This window comes from Elephas maximus, chromosome 14 (genome assembly GCF_024166365.1).
Source record: "Elephas maximus indicus isolate mEleMax1 chromosome 14, mEleMax1 primary haplotype, whole genome shotgun sequence".
NCBI classification, from domain to species: domain Eukaryota; kingdom Metazoa; phylum Chordata; class Mammalia; order Proboscidea; family Elephantidae; genus Elephas; species Elephas maximus.
The window spans coordinates 45886904-45910650 of record NC_064832.1 but is presented as its reverse complement, the minus strand read 5'-3'; positions in this window follow the sequence as shown (position 1 = coordinate 45910650).

The following is a 23747-nucleotide window of genomic DNA, read 5'->3' as shown; positions in this document are numbered from 1 at the left end:
CAGCCTGCTTCCAGACAGATTTACAGCCTTAGAAATCCTATGGGACAGTTCTACTCTGTCCTGCGGGTCACTATGAGTCAGAATTGACTCAATGGTAGTGGGTGGGTATGGGATGCTGAATAAAAAAATGATAATTCACACTGCTATAAATAAGTAAATGTGTCAATAGATTGCCAGGTTGATGATGTGAATAAATTAGATAAGTAGGTAAATCGAGAGATGATAGAGATATCGTAGAGAGAGAGATCATGTATATTGATAGAACAGAAAGTACTTCTTGACATTAGCAAGCCAAGTAATAAATATAGAATAAAAGGTAGAATACAAAAAAAAAAAAAAAAAAAACTCGCAAATATAGTACTTTTAACTGATTCAGGCAAGAATCATCTGTGAGTATTAATACAAGGGAATGAATGAGAAATAACAGTGCATTTTCATAATCTCAAATTGCCTCGCCCTATATTCTTATTAATTACAAAGTGCAAAATAGTAACTTACAATGAAAAAACTATCAGACACGAATTTAATCAAATGATCCAAATTAATGACCAATCTGGGGGCTAATTGACAGCATGTGCTTCCTGTAATGGTGTAATGGAAAAAAACGTGAGCTTACTTCTGCCGCATTTTTGTAAAGAGCAAAATGATGGATAATGACGGCATATCAGACAAACCCAAATCAGAGAATAGTCTACAAAATAACTATAGTCTTATAGGAAACCCTGATGACGTAGTGGTTAAGTGCTACGGCTGCTAACCAAAAGATCAGCCAGTTTGAATCCTCCAGGCGCTCCTTGGAAACTCTATGGGGCAGTTCTACCCCGCCTTATAGGGTCGCTATGAGTCGAATCGACTCGACGGCAGCGGGTTTGGTTTTTTTTGGTTTATACTCTTATAAAATGCCAGTGTGCTGAAACAATGAAAAAAATTAAAAGGTTGTTCCAGAGTAAATAAACGCAAGCAGAATACAGGACATTCTTCAATTTTCCTTTTCTATGAAAAATACTTCTAGGACAAATGTCCTCGATTTGATTACTGTGGTAAGGTAAGATCATTATTTTTGTTTTGCTTAGAAATATACAATTAAGAAATAGGGGTAAGCAGTATCATGTCTGTAAATTACTCAGTTTAGAAGAGAGACGGAGGGAGGGTAAAAGGAGGAAGGAGAGGAGGGGGTGAGAGGCAGCTCCTGTAACAAAATGTTAAAATACGGGGAAACTGGGGGCAGCATTTCTAGGAATTCCTTGTTGTATTTTTGCAAATCTGAAATTATGACAAAACAATGAAAAATACATCGTAGTGGGGTTTTGGCTCTTTGCTTTCTTATATTTTCCTATCTATAGAATTAAACTATTGCAATTTGATGGTCTTTATATCTCCATTTTATCTACTGTATTCCCTTAATTGCATTTCCACTTTCTTCTTTTCTCCTTCCATCCTCTTCCTTTCTTGCTTCCTTCTCTTTCCCACATATCTTTTCTTCATTATTTCCTTTCTATATTTGATTTCTTTTGTGTTGATTTACTGTTTGAGAAGAGTGAGATTATTGCCAAAAATAATGCTAAATATACATGTATCCTAGTTTTTCAAAGTGGTAAATGAAAAAAATAAGTTCCATGGATGGAAATACAGCATCAGAGGATTAATAGAAAGAAATGGAAGCATCTAAATACAATTCTGTAAATCTGATTATCTCATATAAATAAAGGAGTATAATAAAAAAAATTAAAGAGGTCTGAAAAAAAAGGGCATGCATTAAAAAAAAAAACTCAAAAAGTAGAGTCTTGCGAATAATGTGTGTGTGTGTGTGTGTGTGTGTTAGTCAAAGTAAGAAGATCAGGGAATGTAGCTGCTAACCAAGAGGTCGGCAGTTCGAATCCGCCAGACACTCCTTGGAAACTCTATGGGGCAGTTCTACTCTGTCCTATAGGGTCACTATGAGTCGGAATTGACTCGACGGCACTGGGTTTTTGGGTATTATGTTATTATTGATATTTGTAAAGCTGTGTTCAGAGAAGGAAGAGAGTTATCATGTACAGTTATTCAAATTTTTCTTCCAATTTCTCTCTCAAATGAAAAAAATCTTCAGTCTGAAACTGGAGAAATAATAGTAAAGTGTAAATCATTTATAAAAGAGGTTAAAAAAATTAGGGAACCATCAAGCTGTCCTAAAGAAGTCTAAATGTTATTATCCATGAATTGTATCCTAGGATACTAAAAGAATTCTCAAAGTATGTGCACTGAATTACACAAGTGACAGTAAGATAGAATATGTGTAAATATTTTCTCGATTCTCAAAAAGAGGAAGAAGATGAGTGTTTGTAAATATCACAGTATTATAGTGAAAATTTTAAGAAGATCATTTGTAAACAGTTGTAAATGGAAAGTAATTTCTGTGGAGCAGTATTAACTTACAGAGAACAAGTGATATCAGAACAATGTTTTTTGGTAGTATTTCTAGGTGTACATGAGAAGGAAAAACTAAATATAGTGCATTCATATTTATTTAATAATGCTTTACTTATCCGGGGCCTCTTTCCTTTCCATAGGAAGTTGATGATTTGTTTCTCCATCTCATTAAAAAACATCTTTGGAATTCGGATCAGAATTGCATTGTATCTACAGATCGCTTTTGGTGGAATAGACATTTTTACAATGTTAAGTCTTCCTATCCATGAGCAAGGTATGTTTTTCCATACCTTGTAGGTCTCTTTTGGTTTCTTGCAGTGGTGTCTTGTAGTTTTCTTTGTACAGGTCTTTTATGTCTCTGGTAAGATTTATTCCTAAGTATTTTATCTTCTTGGGAGCTACTGTAAATGGCATTGATTTGATGATTTCCTCTTCAGTGTTCTTTTTGTTGGTGTAGAGGAATCCAACTGGTTTTGTATGTTTATCATGTATCTTGATACTCTGCTGAACTCTTCTATTAGTTTCAGTAGTTTTCTGGAGGATTCTTTAGTTTTCTGTATATAAGATCATGTCATCTGCGAAAAGAGATACTTTTACTTAATTTCTTTATCTAGCCCAATTGCTCTGGCGAGAACCTCCAGCACAATGTTGAATAAGAGTGGTGATAAAGGGCATCCTTGTCTGGTTCCTGATCTCAAAGGAAATGTTTTCAGACTCTCTCCATTTAGGATGATGTTGGCTTTTGGCTTTGTATAAATGCTCTTTATTATGTTGAGGAATTTTCCTACTATTCCTATTTTGCTGAGAGTTTTTATCATGAATGGGTGTTGAACTTTGTCAAATGCCTTTTCTGCATCAACTGATAAGATCATGTGGTTCTTGTCTTTTGTTTTATTTATATGATGGGTTACATTAATTGTTTCTCTAATGTTGAACCATTCCTAGTATGAATCACACTTGGTTATGGTGAATTATTTTTTTGATATGTTGTTGAATTCCTTTGGCTAGAATTTTGTTGAGGATTTTTGCATCTAAGTTCTTGAGGGATATAGGTCTGTAATTTTCTTTTTTGTGGTGTCTTTACCTGGTTTTGGTATCAGGGGTATGCTGGCTTCATAGAATGAGTTAGGGAGTATTCCATCCTTTTCTATGCTCTGAAATACTTTGGGTTAAATAACTTTAGTAGTAGCGGTGTTAACTCTTCTCTGAACATTTGGTAGAACTCTGCTGTGAAGCCCTCCAGCTCAGGGCTTTTTTCTGTTGGGAGTTTTTTGATTACTTCTTCAATCTCTTCTTTTGTTATGGGTTTATTTAGTTGTTCTACCTCTGTTTGTGTTAGTTTAGGTCAGGTAGTGTGTTTCTAGAAATTCATCCGTTTCTTCTAGGTTTTCAAATTTGTTAGACTGCAATTTTTCATAGTAATCTGTTACGATTCTTTTAATTTCAGTTGAATTTGTTGTAATATCGCCCATCTCATTTCTTATTCGGGTTATTTGCTTCCTCTCCTGTTTCTCTTTTGTCAGTTTGGCCAGTGGTTTCTCAATTTTTGAAATTTTTTTGAAGAACCAGCTTTTGGTCTTTTTAACTCTTTCAATTATTTTTCTTTTCTCTATTTCATTTAATTCTGCTCTAATTTTTATTATTTGCTTTCTTCTGGTGCCTGAGGATTTCTTTTGTTGCTCTCTTTCTATTTGTTCAAGGTGTAGGGATCATTCTTTGGTTTTGGCCCTTTCTTCTTTTTGGATGTATGCATTTATTGATATAAATTTGCTGTGTCCCAAAGGTTCTGATAGGAAGTATTTTCATTCTCATTGGATTCTCTGAATTTCTTTATTCCATCCTTAATGTCTTCTATAACCCAGTCTTTTTTGAGCAGGGTATTGTTCAGTTTCCAAGTGTTTGATTTCTTTTCCCTGCTTTTTCTGTTATTGATTTCTACTTTTATGGCCTTATGGTCTGAGAAGATGCTTTGTAATATTTCAATGTTTCAGATTCTGCTAAGGCTTGTTTATGACATAATATGTGGTCTATTCTAGAGAAGGTTCCATGTACACTAGAAAAGAAAGTATACTTCGTTGCTGTTGGGTGGAGTGTTCTGTGTATGTCTATGAGGTCAAGTTGTTTGTGGATTTTAGATCTTCTGTGTCTTTATTGAGCTTCTTTCTGGATGTTCTGTCCTTCACTGAAAGTGGCATGTTGAAGTCCCCTACTATAATTGTGGAGCTGTCTATCTTACTTTTCAGTGCTGTTAGAGTTTGTTTTATGTATCTTGCAGCCCTGGCATTGGGTACAAAAATATTTAATATGGTTATATCTTCTTGGTGAATTGTCCCTTTAATCATTATATATTGTCCCTCTTTATCGTTTGTGGTGGATTTAACTTTAAAGTCTATTTTGTCAGATGTTAATATTGCCACTTCTGCTCTTTTTTGATTGTTTTTTGCTTGATATATTTTTTCCATGCTTTGAGTTTTAGTTTATTTGTGTCTCTAAGTCTAAGGTTTATCTCCTGAAGGCGGCATATAGACAGATCAAGTTTTTTAAATCATTCTGCCGCTGTCTCTTTATTGGTGCATTTAGTCCCTTTACATTCAGAGTAATTATGGCTAGGTATTTTTTTTTATGAGTTTAGTGCTGTCATTTTGATGTCTTTTTTTGCATGTTGTCTACAGTTTCTTTTTCCCACTTAATTTTTGTGCTGAGTGGTTTATCTTTATATATTGTCTCTTCCTCTTATCTGTTGTTGTTTTTGTTTCTGCTGAGTCTTTATTTTTTTCTCATATTTTATTTTGATAAGTAGGATTGTTAGTCTCTTTTGTGATTACCTTAATAAAAAAATTAATACTTACCCCATTTTTTCTAAGTTTAAACCTAAATTTTATTGCTTTATATTGCCTTGTCTTCCTCACCATATGAAAGATCTATGACTACATTTCTTAGTCCTTCTTTATTTATTTATTTTTTAATGTTGTCTTCTTTTACATAATGACATCACTGTTTCCCTGTTTTGAGCATTTTTTGTAACTTGATTTATTTTCGTGCTTTGCCTATCTGGGTTGACATCTGATTGCTCTGTCCAGTGTCCTAGTCTTGGGCTGATATCTGGAAATTATTGATTTTCTAACTAGAGAACCCCCTTTGGTATTTCTTAAAGTTTTGGTTTGGTTTTTACAAAACCTCTAAACTTCTCTTTATCTGGAAATGTCCTAATTTTGCCTTCATATTTGAGAGACAGTTCTGCTGGATATATGATTCTTAGCTGCCAGATTTTTTCCTTCAATGCCTTATATAAGTCATACCGTTGCCTTCTTGCATGCATGGTTTCTGCCGAGTAGTCTGAGCTTATTCTTATTGACTGTCCTTTGTAGGTGACTTTTCTTTTATCCCTAGCTGCTCTTAAAATTCTCTCTGTATCTTTGGTTTTGGTAAGTTTGATTGTAATATGTCTTGGAGAATTTCTTTTAAGATCTACCTTACATGGTGTTTGATGAGCATCTTGGATAGATATCTTCTCATCTTTCACAATATCAGGGAATTTTTCCTGCCAACAAAGCTTCAACAATTCTCTCTGTATTTTCTGTTATCCCTCCCTGTTCTGGTGCTCCAATCACTTGCAGGTTATTTTTTTTGATAGAGTCCAACATGATTCTTACGGTTTCCTCATTTTTTTTTTTTAATTCTTTTATCTGATTTTCCTTCAGATATATTGGTGCATTCATATTTATTTAGATTTAAACCAGATATATGGTAGTTTTGGAGCCCTGGTGGTGCAGTGGTTAAGAGCTCAGACTACTAAGCAAAAGGCTGGCAGTTGAAATCTACCTAGCTGCTCCTTGGAAACCCTATGGGCAGTTCTACTCTGTCCTGTAGGGTTGCTGTGAGTCAGAATTGACTTGATGGCAACAGGTTTGGGTTTGGTGTATAATAGCTTTAGTGAGAAGTAATTAATATACCATACAATCTACCCTTAAATTATACAGTTCAGTGGTTTTTTAGTATATTCACAGTTATGTGACCATCACCAGAATCAAGTTTAGCATATTTTCTTCTTCCCAGTTAGAACCCCCATAGCCATATTTTTGATTAAGGAGTTCATGCGAACATAAAAGAACATCTCCAGTGGCGTGTGATTGGCCTTCCAGCTTTGGGTCCTGACTTGCTCAACATTTAGTTATGGCTTGGAAGGGAACATTGATGTACACTTATTCAATTTTTTATCAATGATATCCAATGGAATAGCATAATTTGGTCTTAACTCCTCCTTGTCCAAGCCCCAGGTAAACACTAACCCACTTTCCCTCTCTGCAAGTTTTCTTATTCTGGGGATTTTACGTAATTGCAGTCATAGAATATGTGGTCTTTTTGACTGACTTCTTTCACTTAATACAGTGTTTCCAAGATTCATGCATGTTGCAGCATGTCTTGGTACTTCATTCTTTTTATGGTCAAATAGTATGTCATTTTATGAATATACCACATCTTGTTTATTTATTCAGTAGCTGATGGATATTTGGATTGTTTCCACCTTTTAGCTGTCATTAATAATGCTGCTGTGAACATTTGCATACAAGTTTTGTTTTGGACATATGTTTTTATTTTTCTTGGGTATACGTCTGGAAAGAGTCCTGGCGATGCAACAGTTAAACTGTTAAACACTTGGCTGCTAACCAAAAGGTTGGCAGTTTGAACCCACTCAGTGGCTCCTTGAGAGAAAGATTTGGTATTCTTCTATAAATTAACAGCAAATTATATCCGGTGGGGCAGTTCTACTCTGTCACATGGGGTCACTGTGATTCAGGATTGACTCTACGGCACCCAATAGCAATAACATATATCTATGAGTAGAATTATTGGGTCAAATGATAACTATGTTTAAAGTTGGGAAGAACTTCCAGATTGTTTTCCGAAGAGGCTGCACCATTTTACAATACCGTCAGCAATATATGAGGGTTCCTTTTTTTTTTAACACCTTTGCTATTATCTGTCTTTTTGGTTACAGTAATCCTAAAATATGTGAGATTGTATCTCATTGTGGATTTGATTTGGATTCCCCTGTAGGGTCATTATGAGGTGGAATTGACTCGATGACAGCTGATTTGGTTTTTGGGTTTTTAGTGGCTTACAGCGCTGAGCATCTTTTCATGTGCTTATAAGCCATTTGTACATCTTCTTTGGAAAAATGCCTATTCAAGTCCTTTGCCTATTTTAAAGTTGGGTTAAATGTTTTTTTAATCATTGAGTTGAAAGTGTTCATTAATATTCTGCTTAAAAAAATAATAAAATAAATAAAAAATATATTTTTTTTATTTTTTACAAATTTCTTATCCAATACAAGAATTACAATTTTTTGTTTCTCATTCTGTAGGTTACCTTTTTATTTTCATGGTGCTATTCTTTGAAAAATAAACATTTTTAAGTTTGAAATGTTGATGGAGTGCTTATGTATTATTTTGTTTGACTCTAGTGGTTTTGACATTGATTAAAAAAAGCTTTGCCTAACACTAGGTCATGAAGATTTATCCTGTTTTCTTCTAAGAATTGTATAGTTTTAGCTTTTACATTTGAGTCTATGATGCATCTTGAATTAATTTTTGAATCTGGTGTAAGAGAGGGACCCAATTTTACTTTTTTGCATGGAGATGTCACTTGATATAGAACCATCTGTGGAAAAGACTGTATTTCCCTATGAATTTCCTTCACATAGACAATAGATGTGAAAGGGTCTCATTCCATCTTTGTTGACAAAATAGACAAATGAGCATTGGATAATAACACAGTTCAGTTGATTTATAACTCGTTGCATAACCATTCACAGAAGATACCTTTGATTAATGAACTCATGTGAACTTTGAAGAACATCTCTGGTGATATGTGACTGTCTTGCTAGCTCCTGGTCCTTATTTGCTCAACATTTAATTATGATTTGGTAGGGAACATTGATAGTACTCTTATAAAATGTGATACCAAATCATTGGGTGGTAGATTTTGACCCTCAAAAAAATTGAGAGTCCGGAGTGGTAAACCATTACTAATAAGATGAAATTCAGTAAGAACACATGAAAAGCTTTATAAGAAACACATGGTAGGAATATATAGATTTGCACCACAGTGTATAATGAATAATAAGCAAACTCAATATGTTGGCACAAAAAATAATTTAATCCTCAGTTAAATAATTCAGTCTACAGAATGAGAAATTTGTTTCACTCTCTTTTACATTTATTATCTGGATAAATGATGTTTATTGTGTATTGTTTTGGGTATTATTTTTGATAAGGAATATAACAGATAAAAATACGTTCTGATGGATCAGTGTCATCCAAAGCATTTAATACATGAACCATCAGTTGCAACACATACTGCAGATAATAAATAAATATAATGAGTTTATATGTACACCTACTATTTTTTTTTAACTTTTTTTATTTTCTTGGTTATATTACAACTGAAATGTAGAGATTTTTATTGAATTTTAACTAAGGACATTTTGGATTTTACATGTTTGTGATTATTCATTCTTAGAGATATTTCTTGCTGCTTTCTGGGAAGAGAAAAGTATTATTATAGTATATTTTCAGAGACTATATGAATCAATGTTTTATATTATTAGTTTCCTCTTGATTACATCTTATAATTTTAAGATGATATTTGATTAGTCTCATCATTGAATTAAATTATCAATAAGCATTTCTCTTAAGAAAATTTAATTAAAACCTAAATAAAAAAATAATTATTCTAAGGATAATTTCTGCAGAATTTCTAATGAACAATGATTAATATTTCACTCTGAATTTGCTCTTTTAAACAAATGTTTGTATAATAGACCTAAGAACATAATGTAATTTTCACAAGTTCATGGATAAGAATTTGTTAATCTTAGTGTTCCATATGCATGTACTTCACAATATCAACTGGAACACATTGAAATCAGGCTATGAACTGGCTGCCGAATGTCACAAACACAATTCAAGCCAGTTCTTCTGAGACACTAATCTTATGTTAATAATGCCTAATGGTACAAAGATAGATGTTTATTGTCATGGACCTTAAGAAGTGATGTATTAGTCTGTGTTCACTGATATTGCCCATTCAAAAAAAAATCATTATTTTTAGAAAATCATATTTAATTATGGTTACAGTATTGCATCATTTTATATATTTAAATGTTGTCATTAGATGCCATAAAGCCAATTTAGTCTCATAAAGACTTTATTTACAACAGAGCAAAACACTGCCCAGACCTGCACCATCCTTACAATCTTTGCAGTGTTTGAGCTCATGCGGTAGCCACTGTGTCAATCCATCTCATCAAAGGAGTGAATTCTAAAATTCTGAAACTGTACAATAGGACAGAATTTGGCAAGTAGAAAAAGGTTCAAAGTTAAGCCAAGTTGCAAATCCTAAGAGAAAAGGAAATGGGTGGAGGATATAAGTGAACTACAGGTACTGCTAAAAGCCAACAAGTGAGTATATACTTACGCTACCTACATTTTACTACTACGAATAGATAGATAAATATAGCTACACATACACATATATCCATATGTATATTATACATAAAAAAATTTTTTTATGTATAATAATCATTCTATGCGTACCAGAGCAGCAGATGAGATAAAATATAACTTCATTTAAAAGGAGATACTGACCAAATACACTGAGGAAATGGATTTATAAAGCTGCACAGTTGTTTTCTAGGCCATCAATTGCTTCAAAGATGATTTTTTAAATATTCAGAAAAAGAATTTCGTGCTTTCTGGGATTCCAGAAAAAATCTATTTCTAAAAGTGCTTTTAGATATACAGTAAAACTTGCAAAAACCTGAACCTTTGTAAGATGGAAACTGTCAGAGAAGGAAAATTCAACTATCTTCCATTAATACAAGCAATAGAAATGTGGTAAGACTGCACACTGTCAAAGGTGGAAAACTTGCAAGACCTAGAAAAATAAGGCAGTCATGTCATGTTCTGGCTCTTACAGGTTTCACTCTATATGTGTTTAGCCAATTACTCATCAGTTATCTTTCATGCTTTCCCAATATAACTTAAAATTAAGTATTTGAGTTCTTTCTGATTTATATACTACAGAACCAGCCAGAAAGGTAACAACTGTTTTGTGTGAAGAATTGAATTATGAGTTGTCTCCTTTGTTTAACCAAGGTCAGGACACCACTCAGATATTGTCCTCTTTTTCCTCACCAAAACTATGGGAATAACTTTAGAATAACGTTGGAGTGGGTCACTATGATTTGGAATTGACTTGACAGCAATGGGTTTATTTTTCTAATCGTACTGTCCTTGAGATGAAAAGAAAAGTTGCAGTAAAAATTTTATGGTTAAAAACTATACTTAAAGAGCATACTAACTTTGTGTTTTGTAAATAATCCAGACAAAACTGAAATTTTATACACACACATATAAATAAATAAAGAGAGCCGTATCTAGGTGGTGCAAGCAGTTTGCCATTGACAGCTGCCCAAATAGTTGGTGGTTCGAACCCATTCAACTGCTGCATGAGAGAAAAGACTTGATTTCCTCCCATAAAGATTACAGCCTAGAAAACCTTATGGAGAAGGTCTGCTCTGTCACATGGGGTCACTGAGCCAAAATTGACTCGATGGTACTAATGACATACATATATATACAGTTATTTGAATGGTTCATGATATTTTGTTAGGTATTAGTATCAAAAAATATATAGTGATCCAACTAAAACTGTATGACTAGAACAAATATGTATGTGTATTTTATATTAATGTATAAACCAAAACCAAACCAAACCCAGTGCCGTTGAGTTGATTCCAACTCATAGCAACCCTATAGGACAGAGTAGAACTGCCCCATAGAGTTTCCAAGGAGTGCCTGGCGGGTTCGAACTGCTGACCTTTTGGTTAGCAGCCATAGCACTTAACCAGTACACCACCAGAGTTTCCGTATGAATATATAAGTCAGTTCTAATCAGTACCCTTAACTAATAATCATTTGTGGAAAATATTCCCTTTTTCGATCATTGAAAAGATGTTTGAAAGTTCTGCCAAACTTATATAATTTTGATGTTCTTATTTGTAACATATACATGAAATAAACAATAACAACAGAACCTATTGATCTCCTGATCTAAGACCAAGATTAGCCTGATTATTAATGACCTCAAGTTATAGCGTCACATGTCACACATTTACATAGTTAAAACATATACTTGGGAAATCATTTTGAAGCTGGAATGATACAATAAGCTTGTGAATGGATCCAGGAAATATTCCCAAGGATTTCCATGATAGGTAAGATATTATTGGTCAAGGGGCTAGAAAAGGAAGAAATAGACATGAATTTGATGTCTTTTTTTGAATATTCTTTTCTTTTGAATTTTGAAGAAAACAAAAGTGATAAAGTGATTGAATGAATGAGAAGTAACACAAAACATCAGTAAAGCATATCATAGGTGTAGTGAAAAGTGGAAATAGCTGCGTACCCAAGCCTCCATATTTTCATCTGAAAATTATGTATCTATATACATATACACACACACAGAGACCACAAACACCCATGCTTGTATACATACATTTATTTGTATAAAATAAAAACCCACTGCCGTTGAGTCGATTCCGACTAATAGTGGCTCTATAGGACAGAGTAGAACTGCCCTATAGAGTTTCCAAGGAGCGCCTGGCAGATTTGAACTGCTGACCTTTGGGTTAGCAGCTGTAGTACTTAACCACTATGCCACCAGGGTTTACACTCATTTTATAGGCATTGAAAATCCACCATACATTTATGAAGAAACAAGATCAAATACACATTTTGACAGTCTCCTCTCAGTCACTGGGTATCTTTTAGAAAGTTAACCCTTATGCATGTAATGATCTTGGCCTGAAAAGATGTATGCATTTGTGACTTGGCTGGAGAATATAACTAAATCTTGGCCTGAAAAGATGTATGCATTTGTGACTTGGCTGGAGAATATAACTAATCTAGTTTAGTTATATATTACAGTTTTATACAGGAGTCGGTTGTGGAATTGATATTTACTTTTTTCTCTCTCCTATTAGATGTTAAGGAAACCCTGGTGGCATAGTGGTTAATAACTACAGCTGTTATCCAGAAGGTCAGCAGTTCAAATCCACAAAGCGGGACAGTTCTGCTCCGTTGTATAGGGTCACTATGAGTCTGAATAAACTCTACGGCAATGATTTTTTTTTTTTTTTTTAATTAGATGTTAAAGGCCTAATTTTATTTGACTGCCTAGATCTGGACGTGATATCTCATAAGAGACACAATGTATAAAATGAATGGCACAGCATTTTGATGGGAATGAACATCGATTCTAGTCCATAGTACATTTTAACGAGTTTAATTTATTGAAGAGTCACCTGCTTGATGCAAATCCCTGACCTGAACTGTGATGGTGGTAATACCTGAAGAAGTGTTTTTGGCTATATGAGAGAACGTGTGCAGGTGCCAATTAATTTATTTAGCAAGGATTTAGTGACCATCTAATTATATGCCAAGCACATGTTGAGTACTGAAAACATTTCATTTCTCCCGTTTAATCCTTCAGCTTATATTAAAAGTTGCACATTATCTTCTAAAATTGTTTTAAAAAAGAAAAGATTAGGAAACATCAGTTATGCAAACACTGAGCTTGCCATGTAGTGGCTAACCTGGTCAGATAATGAGAGATTATAAAGGTATTCTTCAGCTAACACAATGTCAAATGAATTAGACCTGGCACATCATTCATTAATTGAAAAAGTGAAGGGAGTCAGTCACGTATGCGCATTCTTTCAATAATTGGTCACACTTAATTGACGTGTATATGCACTTGAAGTCTTTACACAAATTGTTATGCTAATCTAGGACAAAGTGTTAAGGCCCAGATGAAAAATCATTCTGTTAAGACTATGAAACTGTATTTGCATGTTTGTACAACTCCCTCCTATTTTTAAAGCTTTATAGTATATATATACTCAAATGAGAACAGGACCAGTCTTGATATTAGTAATATTACTTGAATACGAAAACATAAATCCAACTTATAGCATTGATCACACCTTCCTTTACATCTTTGATCCTTGGAACAATGTTGTTGTTGTGTGCCAAAGACTTCATTCCAACTCTTGGCAAGTCTGTAGGACAGGGTAGAACTGCCCTGGATGGTTTCGCAGGCTGTAAATCCTATGGGAATTCATCACCAGGTTTTTCCTCCTACACAGCAACTGATGGGTTTGAACTGCTGATCTTTCAGTTAGCAGCTTAGTGCTTAACCACTCTGCCACCAAGGCTCCTCTATGGAACAAGAGCACCCAGGAATTAAGCAACAGCTTTCACTATCATCATACAATTATTTTGTTGAAATGTATTAATAATCATTAAGCCATCTCTGAATGACTGATTACAGCTTATTAATAAGATTTGAATAAGACAGGAAGTAGTAATGAGATAACTTGACTCATAATGTCTGACTTGTACTCAAAGAAAAAGTAGTAAATAGATTCACAAACCTAAAGAGAACAACAATAAATTTAATTAAATATCAAATGAAAATTATTAGGTTCCGGAGGCTGAGACTTTTTTTTTTTTTTTTTAGAATATGTTCTTTTAATTTAATTGGGTGGAATTTACTAGTGTATTCTTAGTCAAATTTTGAAAATAAAAAAATATATGTATTTTCATTCAACAGAAAATCTGAGCTTTAACATAGAGAATGCTTTGTTTAATAATTTGCAGAAAACTAGTTATTTCGATACATATGCTGTATATAAAGACAAAGATTACTATAATTTAACTTTCTATCATGGAAAAGATGCATGAGTATACAAAACATAGATAAACATGATGATATAACCTCCATTCCCAAAATAGTAAGCCTGTATAATTCAGAAAATCAGGCATAACCTCATATTCAAAACTCTGTGGGAACAGAAAAATCTGTTCATAGGAATTTATCATTGAATTATTAAAAAAAAAAAAAAAAAAAAAAAAAAAACCATTGTACTGGTGGTCCTGATTTTGCAAGCCCAAAGAGAGAGAAACACATTTAGACAGTATATTTGTGTTGCTTTGATAGTGAAAATATGAAATATTCTTTCGTGATCTGCTTGAGTATGCAATGCCTAAACCATTTCACATACCATCCGGGAAACAGCACTCTTTTTTTTTTTTTCACTTGTGTTCCACTTACACGTAGCACAAATCTCTGTTATATCATCTATCACATCCTACTAAATTTATTATTTGTCATTCCTTTTCCCCTCTAGGATGAGTGATTTGAGTTCTAAGTTTGTGATTGAATCATTTTTGAATCTCCAACAGTAGGGATATAGAGAAATTATTTTTATTTGGATTTCTTTTTTGCAAAATAGATTAACGATTGAAAGAAAAATTTGTTTATAGAATTCTCACTCCATTGCTACTTAAAACTAGTAATGTAGGATTTCACGAAAGTAACAACAAGCAATTAAGAATTCCACTTTCACTTTCAAAAATGATTTAGAAAACTAGACTAAATTTAAATCAATCTGACATTATCGTGACATAATTATGAGTGATATTTATTCAATTATACCAAGATCATATGCCGGAAAATCTGTGAGATAATGCATTGTATGTGTTGAAGTTAAATGTTAACTAATGGGGAAAGTATGTTTTACATTATTTCAGATGAAATATATTTTATGAAAAATTTGTAGAATATGAAAATAATGGAATATGAAAGACAACTGTAAAGAATTCTCATTATATTTAACAGTGAACAAACTAATATTTTTTCATTGATCCTATATTTTGTTTGTTATAGTGTGATGCCTGCAGAACTTATATTTTAGACCATATTGAAACACTGTAATAAGTGATTGAGTGGAGATTGCAAATAATGGTAGTATTTGGTAAATGTATTTTTTAATTATCACACTAGTTTATTTTTTTTATCCTATAGTCAGTAAAATTTGATTAAATATAGCTGTTTTCCCAACTCTGTCCCCTTTGTTGAATGGGAGGCAGAAACCATAAAGCCGTGTTCAAAATGATGCAGAAGAATGCAAACTAATGGCTAAGACACTGGGTTTAAAGTATTGCACTCCTGATAGCCATCACCCCATATACCTATTTTGCTCCACTTCTGTATGCTCAATTTCTCCCCATCACTCCTGCCTCGTTAAGGCTATCTTCTCCTTTTCCATTTTCCTAACCTACTTCTCCAATTCCTTGAACACAAAAAAACCAAACCTGTCACCATCCAGTCAATTCCAACTCATAGCAACTCTATAGGACAGAGTAGAACTGCCCCACAGGGCTTCCAAGGCTGTAAATCTTTATGGAAGCATACTATTGCATCTGTCTCCCATGTCCAATTCCTTAGACTTCTAAAGTATAGTTTACATTTTCCTTCTATGCTTGACTATTTGGAGCTGACTGATTTGATCTACATTTGATTCCATACTTCTTGATTGAGATCAGGATTATCTTTAAGCAAAGTTTTGGAATCAGATTATTTTCTAAATTGGCATTAGCATCAAGCATCCTATCCAGAATCACATACTATCCAGAAAGGAAGTCATCCTGGTAATTTATGTTTCAAAGAATACATACTAATTTTGAACAAAATGCTGAAAGTGATGTCCGGTTACATGGAATTCTGCTTTTGCTAACAAGTGGTCCACAATTATTTGAGACTCTGATGACCGCTTGAAGACAGTGCTTTTGAAACTTAAATATAACTATCACAATCTTTGTCTTGTATATCAAATATGTCTTTGGAGAAATATATACAGTGATAGTGCCTGGTGGTCCATCTAAGTGTACTTCTGGAGGAACAGTTTTAATCATGAATAGGTGCTTGCAATCATGTTGGTCAGGAACAGAACTAGTATTTTCCTTTTCTGTTTTTTCCTCCCACAGCCCTAAGCTATTGCTAGAAACCAATGTATCCCCAAATTTGTCCAGTGTCTATAACTAATAATGTTGATAGCTCAAAAAACAAGGAACATTGGGTTATAACTCAGTAAAAAAAAATTCAAGATCCAACACTTAGAGAGGAGCAATGTTCAGTGTAGTTGTGTCAGAGGTGGCTCAGGACAATTTTGACTGGGTATTATGATTGGTGGAGTCGCTTAGTTGTGCAAATGGTTAACACACTTGGATGCTAGCCTAAGGGTTGGAGGTTTAAGGCCACCCGGGGTGCCTCTTGAATGAAAGTCTTGGCAATCTACTTCTGAAAGATCCTGACCATTGATAACGCTACTGAGCACAGTTCTACTTTGACATACATAGGTTCACCATGAGTAGAAATAGACTCAGTGGCAACTGGTTACTAGTTATTATGACTGGCTAACTGTGGGAATAACGTGAGTACACTGTCAAAACTTAGGAATCAGGAATTAAATACAGTAGAATAGACTTTGTGGAGACTGAAAAATGAAATGCCAGAGCTAGGCCTTTTTCATTTGCTTCTTCTTAGCTCCAGCTTCTAGTTGAATTTAAAAAGGTAGATGGTCAGCATCATAAACTTTTGATCCATTGTGACTATGATATTTATAAAAAGGTTATTTAAATAAATACAGTATAAAGAATAAAATCACAGATTTAGTTGCAGTAGGACCTGGTTGTGGATCTGTTTCTTTCACTTACTACCTGCTTGATTTTAGGCAAGCAACTTATCTTCTCTAGGCCTTAGTATCTTCTTTTACAAAGAGAGGAAAGAATACCTACCTATATGGAAATCTAGTATAGTGTTAGGCTTGTAATAAAGTTTAGTAAATAACTGCTGAACCAGAGAAAAAAACCCAATCCATTGCCGTTGAGTCAATTCAAGCTCATAGTGACCCTATAGGACAGAGTAGAACTGCCCCTTAGGGTTTCCAAGGAGTGTCTGGTGGATTTGAACTGCTGACCTTTTGGTTAGTGGCTGTAGATCTTAAACACTACACTACCAGTGTTTCCACTAGTATACCATAATTTATTTAATCTAATATTCTGTTCATTAAAACATCCTTAGTGTCTGCACCACTAAAAAAGGAAAGCATTGACAATACGAATTATAAGGCGTACCCTGATGTCATAAGTGCACTGGAAGAAAGAAGATATGCTCCTTAAACACCCCAATTTATTTTTAGTGCAGAATCCACTGTGAATATTTTAATAGGGTTTGATAGAAAACTTGCAGAATTATTTTGTCAAAATTTTTATTCATGAGGTGGAGCCCTGCACAGCAAAGACCTGAAAAACTAAGTAGAACAGAGACAAATGTCAATCCTGGAACCCTAAGCATCAAATAAGGAGATAAAGAACTCAATCAAGAACCAAATGGAATAAGAAACTGACAGAAAACAGAGAGCAAAAAGAGATATGAGCAGAGGTCCCTTATCGGCTAATGCAAGAGGTATACAACATCTTAGACTCCTGTTGAAGATTGGCAGACAAGGAGTATGGCAAAGTAGCTTCATGGAGCTCCCAGCAGGAGACAGAACACCCAGTAACTAGCAAAACACACTTTCCCACCCCCCACCACTCTTCCCCCTGCTTGACCTTAGCTGCTTCCCAGCAGGCCAAGGTCACTCGGCCTGGAGACTCCAGCACCGTGTCACCTGGGTTCACCCCACCCACACAGGCCAGCCCTTTCAGTGTGATTTCTTTGTTGTTGTTGTTTTTCAGCTTCTTTGGGTTTCTTCCCTCTCACCTCCTTCCCCTTCTTTCTCTCAAATGCCTGGCTCCATGTGCCATCTTTGCTGCATCTTGACAGGCTGTGAAGCAACCCTCAGCTGGGGAACTGCTTCCTCCGTCCACGCTGTTACACTGGTGGAATCCCTGGGGGCTTTTATTTGTTTTCTTTTTTTTTTTCCTTTTTGTTTTTCTTCATTCCCAATTTCTCATCTCTCTCTACTTACCTTCTTTTCTTGTCTCCTGAATACCTTATGCTGTGTGCCATCTCTGGCACTTCTAGCTGCGCTGTACTGCGCAGTTTGGGAGCCACTTCTGTGGTATGCACAGCTGTGCTGATGGGATCCCTGGGGGCATTACTTACCTTCTTTTCCTGTCTCCTGAATACTAGGTGCTGTGTGCCATCTCTGCCCATTCTACCCTGGCTGTATGTACCATGTGGCTTGGGAGCCAATTCTCTGGTCTGTGCAGATGCGTCAATGGGATCCCTGGGGACATTTCTTTCTTTTTTCTTTTTTTTTTTCATTTCTCAGTTTCTCATCTTTCTCTGCTTCTTTTCCTATCTCCTGAATACCTGGCACTGCATGTCATCTCTTCCCCTTCTAGCTTGGCTTAACTGTGCCACTTGAGAGCCACTTCTCTGGTCTGTGCATCTGGGTTGGTGGGATCTCTGGGGGCATTTCTTTTTTTTACTTTTTATTGTTATTTTGCTTTTCTTCATTTATCAGTTTCTCGTCTCTCTCTACTTGCTTTCTTTTCCTATCTCCTGAATACCTGTCACTGTGTGCCATCTAGGCCCATCTAGAGGGGCTGTGCCCTGAGGCCTGGGACCCACTTCTCTGGAAGCCATAGGATCCCTGGGGCTTTTCTTTTTTAATATTTTTTTTCTATTTTTCTTTGTTTTTCTTAATTTCTCAGTTTCTCATCTCTCCACTCCAATGGCAGGTTCCCTCAGCACTTTTTTTTTTTATCCTTATTACTCTCTCCTCCCTCTCTCCTTTCCCATACCCAACTTAGCTTCACAAATCACAACCTCCCATTGCCCTCCTGCCTTTCTGTGCTGTACTTTGAACATAGCACCCCTAAGCAGCACGAGCACAGCTTGCCAGAACCTGCCCTGCACTGACCCCCGGCTTGCCCTGTCGACCCCAGTATGTGCCACAAACAACCCATCCTAGCCCATCCCTTTCAGGTGTACCTGCCCTGCTGCACCGTAGCTGAGAACCTGGTCCTGCCCATTGGACAGGGAAGTGAAAGTTTTCATGCCCACAGAAGAACAAACAACAAAGAATGCTCATTAAACCTACACGAACATAATAAAGCAAAAAGAAGCACAAAGAAAACAAATCTACAATCAATAAATGAAGAAAATAACTACTAAATGTCCCAAAGACAGCAGGCAATATCAAAACATAAAAAAAAGGACAGGATGGTTCCAGCAGGCATCCAAAACAAAACACTAGATGACTTTCCAGTAGAACAAAAGGCAGTGGAACTACTTGATAGGGAATTCAAATTTCTAATATTCAGAGCTATCCAAGAGTTGAAGCAAGAAGCAGATAAAAGTGAGGAAAAAGTAGACAAATTCATGGAAAATACAGACAAAAAAATGGGAGAATTCAGGAAAATAATACAGGAACAAAACATCAAAATAAACTCACAACTACGAATTATACAAAAACAAAAGTAGAAATCCAAAGGATAAACAACAAGATTTCAGAAATGGACAGTGTCATAGAATTTCTGAGAAGCAGGTTTGAAACAATGGAAGAAAGATAAGTGAAATTGAAGACAAATTCTTAGATACCACTTCGTTTGAGAAAAATCAGAAAAAAAGAATGAAGAAAAATGAAGAAACCCTAAGAAAGATGTGGATACAATCAAAAGCAAAAATTTTCAAGTGATTGGAGTTCCAGAACAGGGGAATGAAATGGAAAACACAGGGAGAATCATTTAAGAATTGCTGACAGAAAACTTCCCTAGTATCCCTTTCATAATCCCTAATATGAAAGATGAAAAGCTGACCATTCAAGAAGCTTAACAAACCCTATATAGTATAGACTCCAAAATAAAATCACTAAGGCATATCATAATCACATTCTCTAAAACCGAAGAAGAACAATCCTGAGAGAAGCTCTAGAAAAACAAAAAGCCACATACAAAGGGGAAACAATAAGACTAAGTTCTGATTACTCAGCAAATACCATGTAGGGAAGAAGGCAATGGGATGACATATATAAAACCTTGAAAGAAAAAAAAAAAAATGCCAACCAAAAATAATATACCCTGTAAAACTTCCATGCAAATATGATGGTAAATTAGGACGTTTCTAGATAAACAGAAGTTAAGGGAGTATGTAAAAACCAAACCAAATTTACAAGAATTATTAAAGGGAGTCATTTAGTTTGAGAACAAGCAACATCAGACTATACCCTGAATCTGGGATGGAAAATCACACCAGCCAGATACCAACCTAGGAAATGAACTCTCAGGGACTATTCAAAACCAAAAGATTTACAACAGGTAACTAGGGAGATTATTCTGTAAATGACAATGTCAGAACAATAAAAGAGGGAATAAATGGTGTACATATAGAATCTTTTTTTAATGGAGAGGAAGGTAAGGCAATACCAAGTAATAACAGACTGGTTCAAACCTAGGAAGATAAGTTGTAAATTTCAAGGTAAACACAAAGAAAGTTACCAAACCTACACATCAAAATAAAGAAGTCTCAGTAAAAATGAACTATACAAAATAAAAGAAATGAAAAAACAAACAAACAAAGAAAAGGAATTTGGCACAGGAGAGTAAGAGGAACAAAGAAAACATCAGTACCACAAACAAAAAGCACCACAAAATGACAGCAAAAAAAGTACACTTATCAATAATTACACTGAATGTAAATGGCTTAAATGCACCCATGAAGAGACAGAGAAACAGAACAGATTAAAAAAAAAAAAAACTGGATCCATAAATATGCTGTGTACAAGAGACACACCTTTGAAACAAAGACATAAATTTATTAAAAATCAAAGGATGGAAAAAAATACATATCAAGCAAACAGCTATCAAAAAAAGCAGGAGTGGCAATACTAATGTCAGATAAAGCAGACTTTAAAACAAAATACATCATAAAAGACAAGGGCATTACATAATGATTAAAGGGATGATTCATCATGAAGGCATAACCGTAATAAATATCTACACACGTAATGACAGGGCTCTAAAATACACAAAACAAACTCTGTCATGGATTGAATTGTGTCCCCCCAAAATATGTGTAAACTGGGTTAGGCCATGATTCCCAGTATTATGTGGTTGTCTTCCATTTTGTGATTTTCCTATGTGTTATAAATCATAATCCCTGCCTGTGGTTAAAGAGAGTTAGGATGGGATGTAACACCCTTGCTCAGGTCACGTTCCTGATCCAATGTAAAGGGAGTTTTTCTGGGGTGTGGCCTGTACCACCTTTTATCTTATAAGAGATGAAAGGGAAGCAAGCAGAGTTGAGGATGTCAAACCACCAAGAAGGCAATGCCAGGACCAGAGCACGTCCTTTGGACCCAAAGTTCCTGTGCTGAGAAGCTCCTTGACCAGAGGAAGATTGATGACAAGGAATTTCCTCCAGAGCTGACAGAGAGAGAAAGCCTCCCCTGGAACAGATGCCCAGAATTCAGATTTCTAGCCTACTAGACTCTGAAAGAATAGATTTCTCTTTGTTAAAGCCATCCACTTGTGGTATTTCTGTTATAGCAGCACTAGATAATGAAAACAACCTCTAACAGCAATGAAAGGAGAAATTGACAGTTCCACAATATTAGGAGACTTCAACACACCATTCTCGGTAAAGGACAGGACATCTAAAAAAACTCAACAGGGATACAGAAGATACAAAGGCCACAGTCAGTGAAATTGAACTCATAGACATATATAGAACACTCAACCCAACATCTTCAAAGTACATCTTAGGCCACAAAGCAACCCTCAACAAAATCCAAAACATTGAAATAATATGAAGTATCTTCTCTGATCACAGCACCATCAAAGTAAAAATTAACAACAGGAAGACCATGGAAAAAAAAAATCAATTACCTGGAAACCAAATTACACCCTGCTTAAAGACCACTGGGTAATAGAAGAAATCAAAGATAGAATCAGAAAAATTCCTAGACTCAAACAAGAATGAAAACATACCCTACCAAAACCTTTGGGACATAGCAAAGGCAGTACTCAGAGGTCGATTTATAGCAATCGATGTGCACATCAAAAAAAAAGAAAATCAAAACATTAGCTACACAACTCGAACAAATAGAAAGAGAGAAGCAAAAGAAGCTCACAGCCACCAGAAATAAGAATAAAGATGAGAGCAGAAATCAATGAAATAGAGAACAGGAAAACAACAGAAAGAATCCACAAAACCAAAAGTCGGTACTTTGAAAGGATCAAGAAAATTGACAAACCACTGGCCTAATTGACAAAAGAAAAACAGGAGAGAACACAAATACCGAAATAATAAATGAAAGGGGGGACATAGACACCATAAAAAAAAGAAAATTACAGACTAATATCTCTCACAAATATAGATGCAAAAATTCTCCACAAAATTCCAGCCAATAGAATTCAGCATCATATCGAAAATACAATGCATCACTACCAAAAAAGTATGCAAGGATGGTACATTAGAAAATCAATCAACATAATCCACTACATAAATAAATGAAAAGAATCACATGATCGTCTCAATTGATGAAGAAAAGGCATTCAGCAAAGTCCAACACCCACTCCTGATAAAAATTTTCAATAAAATAGGTATAGAAGGGAAATTCCTCAATATGATAAAGGACCTGTATACAGAACCAACAGCCAAAATCATTTTTAATTGAGAGAGGCTGAAAACATTCCCCTTGAGAACAGGAACAAGACATGGGTGCCTTTATCACCACTTAACATCGTGCTGGAAGTCCTACCTAGAGAAATAAGGCAAGAAAAGAAATCAAGGGCACCCAGATTGGTAATGAAGAAGTAAAACTGCCCCTATTTGTGAATGATATGATACTATATGTAGAAAACCCAAGGGATTCCATGAGAAAAGCACTGGAACTAACAGAATGTTTCAGCAGAGTAGCAGAATACAAGATAAACATACAAAAATCCGTTGGATTCCTATGCACCAATAAAGAGTGACGAAAAGGGTATCAGGAAAACAATATCATTTATAATAGCCCCTAAAAAAAAAAAAAAAATACTTAGGAATGAATCTCACAAGGAATTTAAAAACCTATACAAAGAAATCTACAAAACACTACTGCAAGAAACCAAAAGAGATCTACATGAATGGAAAAACATACCATGCTCATGGATAGGTTGACCCAACATTGTGAAAATGACAATTCTACACAAAGTAGTTTCCAAATACAATGCAATCCCAATCCAAATACCAACAACATTCTTTACAGAGATGGAAAAACTAACCAATAACTTTATGTGAAAAGGGTCCTTGGATAAGTAAAGCACTTTTGAAGAAGAAGAAAGTAGGAGAACTCACATTACCTGCCCTTAGAACTTACTATACAACTACAGTAGTCAAAACAGCCTGGTAGAGGTACAAAGACAGATACATTGACCAATGAAACAGAATTGAGAAACCAGGTGTAAATCCATCCACCTACGGTCACCTGATCTTTG